Below are 9,816 nucleotides of genomic sequence, written 5' to 3' on the forward strand. Positions count from 1 at the left end.
CCGCTTCTCGGTTATCTATTAATTCAAAGCAGCAGATGGTGCCTTCCTTCCCTCTGCTCCTTTCACTTAGGCCAATAAACCCGGCGGACAAGGGAGCTGGCCAGCGTGCTGAATCTAATCAGCGACCCGCAGATGGATTGAAAACAAACCAACACCAGCCACCCTTGGATCTTAGGCTATCCGGAGACCTTTCTCCACCTCCTCCCACCCGCATCTCCTATATTTATGCATTTTCTAATGCTCTGATTATTCCTAAATAGTCGTTGGAGTTTATTATAAAAGTGTAGCATGAATTTAAAGTTTCCATCACATCTGTCTTTATGTATTTTCAAATTTACCATGAGTTTTACAGTAGGCTTTGATATTCAAGTGAAGCTTTCTAGCTAATTTGAGAGTTAAAAAGGGACTGAAAACAACATTTAGCTCCACCAACAATCCTGTTTGAGGTTTTGAAATAAGTAATATACGTATAGCTTATATTTGACTTCACCACCATTCTCACTGCTATAGCCATCACACATTCTGTATCAATTTAAAATAAATCATCCAGCAATGTGGCAATTATTACAGTGTTGCAGTCTCACATTTTAATCATTCTAAAGAAGTAAAAGATGTTCAAATAAATCATGTGGTTCTGGTTTCCCTGGAAAAGAAAATATAGTAGGCCAATCAGTCAACAACCTGTATTCAGCACGTTTTTATAAAGTAAACATTGTTCTACTTGCTTGGGGTAGATGGAATTTTTAAAAGACATTCTCCTGAACAGTCTATAATCTCCTTTGGGAGATACAACATAAACATATGAAAAAGATTGACAGCACTTATTTCAAGGCAACATATCAACAAATCCAAGTTAGTAAACTGCTAAAAGCTTGCATGAATGAGACAGCCAGGAATGGGGAAAAAAATCCTGTGTTTCTCAAAGAAAAGAGTTAAGTTTTAAAGGAACCATATGAATTAATGGCAAAGAGAGAAGATATTATAAGTGGAAAAAGTACTTTGCAAACCCATAGTGGTAAGACAAAGGACCAAGTCCAAGTAAGATACAGAGTGTTATGGAGATGGGGTATGGGTAGGTGAGGGGGAGATGAGGAAAATAAAAAGAGCTGAAATAATAATGCATTTGGCCAAGGGGAGGGGTCATGTTTAGGACCCAAAAATGAACTAAGTTACCTAGGGAGATTATGGTGATTTCAGGAGGGAGTGCTCTTCAAGGCCAAACAAAGGCCGTTTACCAGTTATATATTTCTTCTTTAAGCAAACATTTGCTTAAAGGCATTTAAGTATTATCACATTAGATACTGAGAGAAGAGTGACCATGAATTCTATCTTCAGAACCATTTGGAATTTCTCAATTGCTATAATAAAGTTTTGTTTACTGTAGTATTTTTACAAATTCTTTTTGGCATTATATGAAGTATCTTTCCCAATTATACTCATTAAAGCAAAAATTCAGTGTCTACATTTTGTTAATCATATAAACCTATGATTTGAGTATTAAAGGTAACATTGTTTAGGTAAATCTAACAATCTTCTCCATCTCATGAGTCTCCAATCAGAGAGGCTTAAACAGACATTACGAGAAATATTTTCACAATTTGTTTTCCAAATGGTGTGTGTTCTTGTCTTTTAAAATGTACATCCTTTCAAAGATATCATTTACCTTAACTAAAAGTTAACTCAAAGTGCTTGTGGCTATTGTAACTCTTTGCTACTGCTAAAGATAAGACATGCCAACCAGAACTTCTTAGACACTTAAACAAGAGTCGTGGCTTTCCTAGATACAAATTTTGATGAACAAGAACAAAAATAACCCCAGAACATATCCAAAGGCTCTTAATATCTGTCTACCTTTTGTTAACATCCATGGTTTTATTTTTAAAAATATACTTCTACCATAGAGTCTGAAACAGACAAGTATCTATATCCTCAAATAAGTTATTTTATTTTTCTCTTAAATGTTTATTTATTTTGAGAGAGAGATAGCACGTGAACAGGGGACTAGAAGAGAGAGAAAAAGAGGGAGAGAATCCCAAGCAGGCTCCATGCTGCCAGCATAGATCTCACAGACTATGCGATCTATGACCTGAGCTGAAATCAAGAGTCAAACACTTAACCGACTGAGCCACCCAGGTGCTTTAAGTAAGTTATTATAGCTGCTTACATGTTTGCCCCCACATCCAGTTCTGCTTTGTAGGAAATTTGAATAACCTCAAGATGATGGAATAAATTTTAGTCAGCCATCTGGAAACCATATAATGAAAGCAGAAGTTATAATATTGATTTTTGAAATCCCACCTACTAAAAGCAAACATCTAGAAGAGATGGAAGTGACTGAAAAACTAACTCAAGTTTTTCTTATCTAGACCTAGAGTTGCTCCATTCATTTCTGAAGGGTTTACTGTGATGATGTAAAAGACCGCAAGTATGAGGAAATATCAGAGTCACTGGCAATTGACAGACACTTTGGTATCACTTATATTCACTTTCCTTGGAATGACAAGACAATTAAATTAGATGTTATATTAAAAGTATTTTTCAACAAATTAAAAGTAGAATTATCGTATGATACAGTAATTCCACCACTGAGTATTTACCCAAAGAATATGAAAACATTAATTTGGAAAGTTATATGCACCCCTATGTTTAGTTGCAACATTACTTATAATAGCCAAATTATGGCAACAGCTCAGGTGTCCATAAATAGATAAATGGATAAAAATATATGGTGTACATACAATAGAATATTACTTGGCCATAAAAGGAGTGGAATCTTGCCATTTGCAATGACATGGAATGAGCTAGAGAGCATAATGCTAAGTGAAATAAGTCAGAGAAAGACAAATACTATCGGATTTTACTCATATGAGGAATTTAAGAAACAAACCAAACAATGGGAAAAAAAAGAGACCAAAAAACATAAAAGAGACTCCTAATTACCAAGAACACACTGGTGGTTACCAGAGCAGAGGTGGGTGGGGTGCAGAATGGGTAAAATAGGTGTTGGGAATTAAGAATACACTCATCATAACAAGCACTGAGTAATGTGTAGAATTGTAGAATCACTATATTGTACACCTGAAACTAATACAACAGTGTCTATTAACTATACTGGAATTAAATTTTTTTAAGCATTTTTCAACAGGTTTTAGATTTAAACATTTTTTTTCAACTGGTGAGAGAAGGACTTATACATGAGATGACCAGAACTTGGGCACAAATAATCAAAAGCAAAAAAACGACATTAAAACAAACAAACAAAAAAATCCAGGAATAGATCCTTAAATAATATTAATTTAATCCTTAAATAAAATGATGAAAAATTAATCCTTAAATAATATTTGCCTATTTATTTAGTTGATCTGTTTTGGTTTGGATAATATTTTCAGGGACTTAGAAAAATGGGTATTTTCTTTGAGAAACCTACTCTTCATCATTACTCTTTATCATCTGATCAATCTTACTAAAGTGACATGAAGGGAGTTAGGATACAGTAAAAGGATAATCATAAGACTAAAAATAATAAAATCAGGTCACACAAAAACATTTTCCTTCGCTCCAGGCAATAAGACATGTTTTAGAATGGGAAATAATACTACCTACAGGAATCGGTTTTGGAAAACCGCCTTATTAGTGAGAATAAAGAAAAATGGAAAAACATATTTTACAATAAATATTTGACTTGTGGGGCGCCTGGGTGGCTTAGTCGGTTAAGCGTCCGACTTTCTCTTAGGTCATGATCTCGCGGTTCGTGGGTTCGAGCCCCGCATCGGGCTCTGTGCTGACTGCCAGCTCAGAGCCTGGAGCCTATTTCGGAGTCTGTGTCTCCCTCTCTCTCTGACCCTCCCCTGCTCGTGCTGTCTCTCTCTCTCTCTCCTAGAAATAAATAAAAATATTAAAAATAAATAAATAAATAAATATTTGACTTGAATTCTGAAAGCCAACTATTCACAAGGGTAATCACATTTCTTACATACACAATATCTTTTAATAGAAGTGGGGTAGATGTGGTATAGATGGAAATGTAGTATTTTCTGGTGTGGACAGAGCACTATGTGAACAACTGAGTCTTTTGTATGGACATGGATATGGAGATATGCCAGCATATCAAAGAGGAAAAAATGACCCCGTATCTGTTACCACGTAAGACATTAAGTAGATAATTTGCCCAGTTTACCAATTCTCCAATTGGGCTTACTTTGGTAAATGCTACTATCATCATGTCTTCACCTTCTCAAAAACATTTTCTGGGTTGATTACCTGAATTATATTTAATTGTTTCTAATTGGCTTTAGACTGGGAAGTTTTCTGGGGATTGTACATAGGAATGACCGAAATCAGGGTGTTTTTATATTAACATGTTTGGTTTCAGTTTTAAATAACTGAAAATAGCAAGTTCCTTCAATGTGGTTTACCCTAAAATATATAGATCTTTTGGATGCCTTGTCTTTTGGAGGAAGAAAGGAGTAGGGAAAGGTTGAGAGAGGCGTGGTGAATGAAGAGAAACTAAGTTAAAATGTAAGCATGGGTCCTTATGAAGGGGGTCCTGATACTATCATCTAGGTCTGGGGTCTATGAAGATACACATATTGGAGGAAATGCTCTAAATTAGATCTACTTACCTACGTGCCAAACCAAGCTAGCTAAGGGAAATTCATAGACTAAGGCCTGGGCTTTGCTCGTAAGAGTGCCCTTCTTCCTCTTTCTCTTCTTCACAGAGTGACTGTGACTCCGCTTCCATAGTAGAGTCCATTATTCCAGCCCCTTGTCTGTAAAAATGCCATTATTTTTCTCTAATTTCTTTCATCAGAAGAGACTTCCTGCCCAGTGTGCTTCCAGAAGAATATTTAGGGAGATGACGACATGCTGTTATTTTTCACTTACAAGTTGTACCTAATGATTTACCATGAGGAGCAGTGGACTTCTATAAGACACTAAGGTTCAACTGGAACAGGGTATGGAATACTCCAACCACACACTTATGAATATACAAATCCCATTCTTTCATTGTCCTTCATCCTGTGTAGCTCTTGTGAGGGAAATGCAAGGAACAAATGCAGATGAATCTCACAATGCCACTATGATGATTACTGGGCCAGGGCTTAATACTCCCCCCGCACAGAACTCTGATAATGCTTGAGTGAAATGTATAACTGATACTTTATATCTAAGCAGAACCTCTACTTTCATAATCTAGAATTCATACTTTGATGTTTTATTACTTCCTGGCCAGTTTCAAGATACAGGAAACTGAAATAACAATTAGTACCATTAGGCATGCCTAAAAAAAAAAAAGAGAGAGATAGGCATGCCCCAAGATTGCAGGCCTTCCATCCACTCATCCCAGTCACATGGAAAAAGAACATAGAAGAGATATATGTGGGTGCCACAGCTCTTCAATGCACAGCGACCTGCCCACCCATAAATATGCCTCAACTGGCATATATCATCTAATAAATCTGATTAATATGCCCTCTTCTTGAAAAGATAGGAAGTAGGAAAACAGCCTGGCAGAGAGCCAGAAGCTTGCCTTTCTTCCCACAAGATCATAATCCAAACTACCACCTTTCATCAAGTGGCTCAGGTTCTCAGCTCCCTCCTTGATTATTCTGCAACCAAGAATCTCGATGGACCTCTGTATTTGTTTTTTAACAGTGGGTCTCTATCAGGTATATTTATTTGGAATTCTGGCACTTTTCTTGGCAATGTCTTTGAAGGAGATGATGAATTGATACATGAATGTGTTTAGAACAAAGTCTAGCCCATCGTAAGCTTCTGATAAATGCCAGTGGAGATGGTGACGCTGTTAATAGCCATTGCAAAATTTTATTCCAAATAACAGGGCTAGGCTCCCCACCCCTTTTGTTTGGAAGGAGGGGGAAGGGACATGATTTACTAAAGCCGGTGAAAAACCTCTTGCCCCTCAAGAGAAAGGCAGTTGAGGTCTGGAAAGCTGTGGTAGGCTATGAGAATCAACACAAGAGAGACAATACAAGTCTTGGAGGGAGTGGGTGTTGTGATCTTCCAATGTAGATTGAATACCTGACCCCAACCCCTGCTCTACTCATTCTGATATTTTGGTCTACTTTTACATTTTTAGAAGATAACCACCATAAGAGTAGAGTTAAGTGAAAGATAGGGCAAAGTAGAAAACTTGAAGAGTTGGCTAAGATTTTAAAAAGAGCCCTCGGAATGTGTTTGAGCAGGCACATCAACTGCTATAGAGAGACTCTTCACTTCCTTGCAGGGCAATATTCCGTCACACCAAAAAATGACCCAGATACAGACTTCCTCCAAATTAGTGAAAATCAATGTGCATTTCAATCAGCTCATCATAGGAAATGCAATAAATGTTTAAAGAATATTCTGCACTCAAAGTCAACTTACAGTGGAGAAACTGCAAATAGTTAGACCTAAATCATAAGGCCTTCCGTGTCTTTGCATTATTATTTATACTGCACAGCAAAATGAGACTCCTATGAGTCACTCGTACTTTTTCTGTACTGTCAGCCAGTACAACGGTAAAACAGCACATTTACCCTGCAGTGACCATAACCCATTTGATTACTTCAGAAAATGTGTGGAAAAGGGAAAACAATGCATGTGTGATGATGCCTTCAGGCAATAGGTTGAGTAATCACATAAAACTGAGTAATCATTTTTTTTTCCTCCCATGCATGTGTATAACCTCTAATGGCTTGACAGACAGCGGAAATGACTTCATCAGAGGGTAACTTCGTCATGGGGCTCAATTAATTTATTCAGAGCTATTGAGGACAACTGAGTCTTCAGTTCCTGGCTGACATCTTACTATTTGGGGGATGAAAACTGGTGAATGTTCAAACTATGCCCATATTCATGATACAAAATATATGACTTTAAAATTCATCTCTCAAAGGAGCAACTAGTTAAAACATAGGAGCCTGCTAAAAACAGGCTATAGTTAAAAAACTATATAGCCTGCTAAGGGTTGGTTTTTTACCTAAGTTTGCCCAGGTTAACTGGCATCTATCTAGGCGATAAAGGCAAACTTCTAACATCTGCATATTGACTTTATATTCCATAAGTATTGATGCAACCCCAGGGTCAAACATTTGGTCTTCTTGGGCCTCTTAAGTACCTTTGTTATTGCCATGGTTTATTATTTTTCCAAATTCTTAAAGATATGATTCACTGAGTAAAACACGTCTAGGTACCTCCTGTTTTATTTACTGAGCTGTTTCTAGAAAGAAAGAAGATACTCAAATCAAGAGTCTAAAACACCAAATTTGGCATTTGAACATGGGGTCAAATCCTGGTTTTACCAGCTGTGTGACCTGGTAAAAAGACAGTTGCTTCTATGATCCTCAGTTCTTCAAACTTTACTATTTTATTTTTATTAAAAGTTTTTTTAATGTTTACTTATTTTTGAGAGAGAGCACACGTGCGCATGCAGGTGTGTGCACAAGCTGGGGAGGGGTAGAGAGAGAGGGAGAGACAGAATCTGAAGCAGGTCAGCAAAGAGCCTGGGGTCTGGGCTTGAACTCACAAACAACGAGGTCATGACATGAGCCAAAGTCAGATGCTTAACCAACGGAGCCACCCATGCACCCCTCAGTTCTCCTACCTTTAAAGTGGCAATGAAAGTACCAATAATGCAAAGGGTTTTTGTGAAGGTTAATCAAGTTCATGCATTCAAAATGCTTAGCACAATATCTGGCACATGTTCAGGAAATGAAAGAAATTATCAACATTATAGATGAATTTCTGTCCAATGAGTGGACAGATTAAAAGAGATATGTCCACCATTTGCCTTCCACAGAGGACAGGTCCTATTGGAGAAGTTTCTACAAAAATTGCACTTGGTTATCAAGAACTTTACTTTTCATCCTGAATAAAGTACTTCATTTGAGATAATGTATACATGAAGTTATCATTTTATATTTTGTCAAAATTCATCTCAAGAAGAACTTATTTGCCAAAGGACCATGAAATAAGGATGTTATAACCAGACTTGTAATGAGGTTGACATTCCTGGAAGAAAAAAGAAAGAAAAGGCCATTCAAACATTGCTTTTTGAGGGCTCAGCAAAATCGCTTTCAGAAAGAGCTTCCCCTGGCTTATATTTGCATAACAAAGAGATTCTCCCACCTTCCTATAGTCTTATTTGCAGATCCCAAATGGAATATTTATTAAAGTCTAGATGCAATTAAACCTTTTGTGAAATTAGTGTTTGATCATGAATAGGGGTGAGTCAGAAAGTCTGTGAACATAAAGTCTGTGGAACATAAAGGGGAGTATACAAGAAAGCATTCTTATCTTATATTTAGCAATAACATTCAAATGACAAAAAAAGAGAGAAGATTTTAGAGTAAGATGAAGTTTTCCATTGAGTGCATTCACTGCTAATCTTCCTTTCTTTGTTTATTGCTCTCATTAATTCAACTAACATATGCTAGATGTTGGAAGATTTGCTTATAAAATGGTGATGGGAAAGGTAGTCTTTGCCCTAACCTAATCTGTCTGGATTCTGAGTGCTTTTGTATGAAAGGAAAATATAGTGAGTCCTCAAATAGTAATGTGTGTTTCATTAACATAACAAAACCATGTTTTAGATTACTACAAAAAGATGCCTTAAAATCTAAGCTTTTTTATTTTACTCCAGAAACTTAAAAGGAAGTCTGTTCTCACCTCCATTATTGTTCTGAATTAGGATTTTTTTTTTTTTTACAGTCTATATTCTACCATGAATATTTCAACAAAGAGGTGGTTCCTAAGGAGTCTACCTTAATCTGGAAAAAGGTATTTGGGAGGTAGAGGAGGGGTGACTTTTTTTTTTTAGCATAAAAGTTGTTTTAAACTACTCAAATAATGTATCCATAATTCCAGAGAAACCAGAACAGAGTTATACATTTGGATAGCATGACTGAGTAAGAGAGAATAAATTTCCTTTTACTATGATTTTGTAGACTTAAAGTTCCCAAAGTAATTCTTTTGCCACCTGACCTTATTTTCTTCTGCAAAGGCAAAACAAATCAACTTGAGAGAAAAAGGAAAGGAAAACAATAATCTATGTTTTCATGTTCCTGGGTTATTTGATTCCCTGGTAGGTTTGTCTCGCTTACTTATCATCATACCAAAATATTCATAATTTAAAAGTTGGCAGGAAATGAGACTGCAATCCGTCTGTCCCTGTTGGAACATATCAGGGAATCAGGATTTTCTCTTACCCCAGAGATTCCTTTCAGCATGAGCCAATTTTCAAGCCTGGGGATGCTAAGTGACAAGAATTATATGTGAAATCTTAAATAAGCCAAGAGTTCTGGTGGATGCACCCTGGAAGTGTGTTCCAGAACCTCAAAGGCATTTCAATTCTGTTCATTAAAACGTGGATGTGTCTTTAACCACTGGGACCAGCATTACTTGTCATTTAAGTTAGATGCTGTGATCTCAGGCTCTGGTAATCCTTATCATTTATGGCAGGTTTATGGGGACTTCTAATACCACTTGTTAAGTAACTCTTGACTTTAGAGTTCAATTATTTTTTCAGTGATTTATTAAAGATGCATTGAGCCCCTATTATGTACCAGCTTCTGTGTTAGATCTTAAGCCAACTGTTTTGCTCCCGAGGGACTCACAGTCTATTTGGGAATAAAGGCAATAAAAGAACAAAGAATAATGTCCTCTGGAAGGTTCGAGGATAGAGCTATAGATCGTGAGTGGATGAAGAACTAGAAAAGCAGAGTTGACAACAGACAACAGGCTATAGTCTCCTATGTTGGAAAGATAGAAAATGTACCAAAGAGGGTGATCTGGGGAGACTATTTTGAAATATGT

The sequence above is a fragment of the Crocuta crocuta genome, unplaced genomic scaffold, assembly GCF_008692635.1.
Source record: "Crocuta crocuta isolate KB4526 unplaced genomic scaffold, BGI_CrCroc_1.0 scaffold213, whole genome shotgun sequence".
NCBI classification, from domain to species: Eukaryota; Metazoa; Chordata; class Mammalia; order Carnivora; family Hyaenidae; genus Crocuta; species Crocuta crocuta.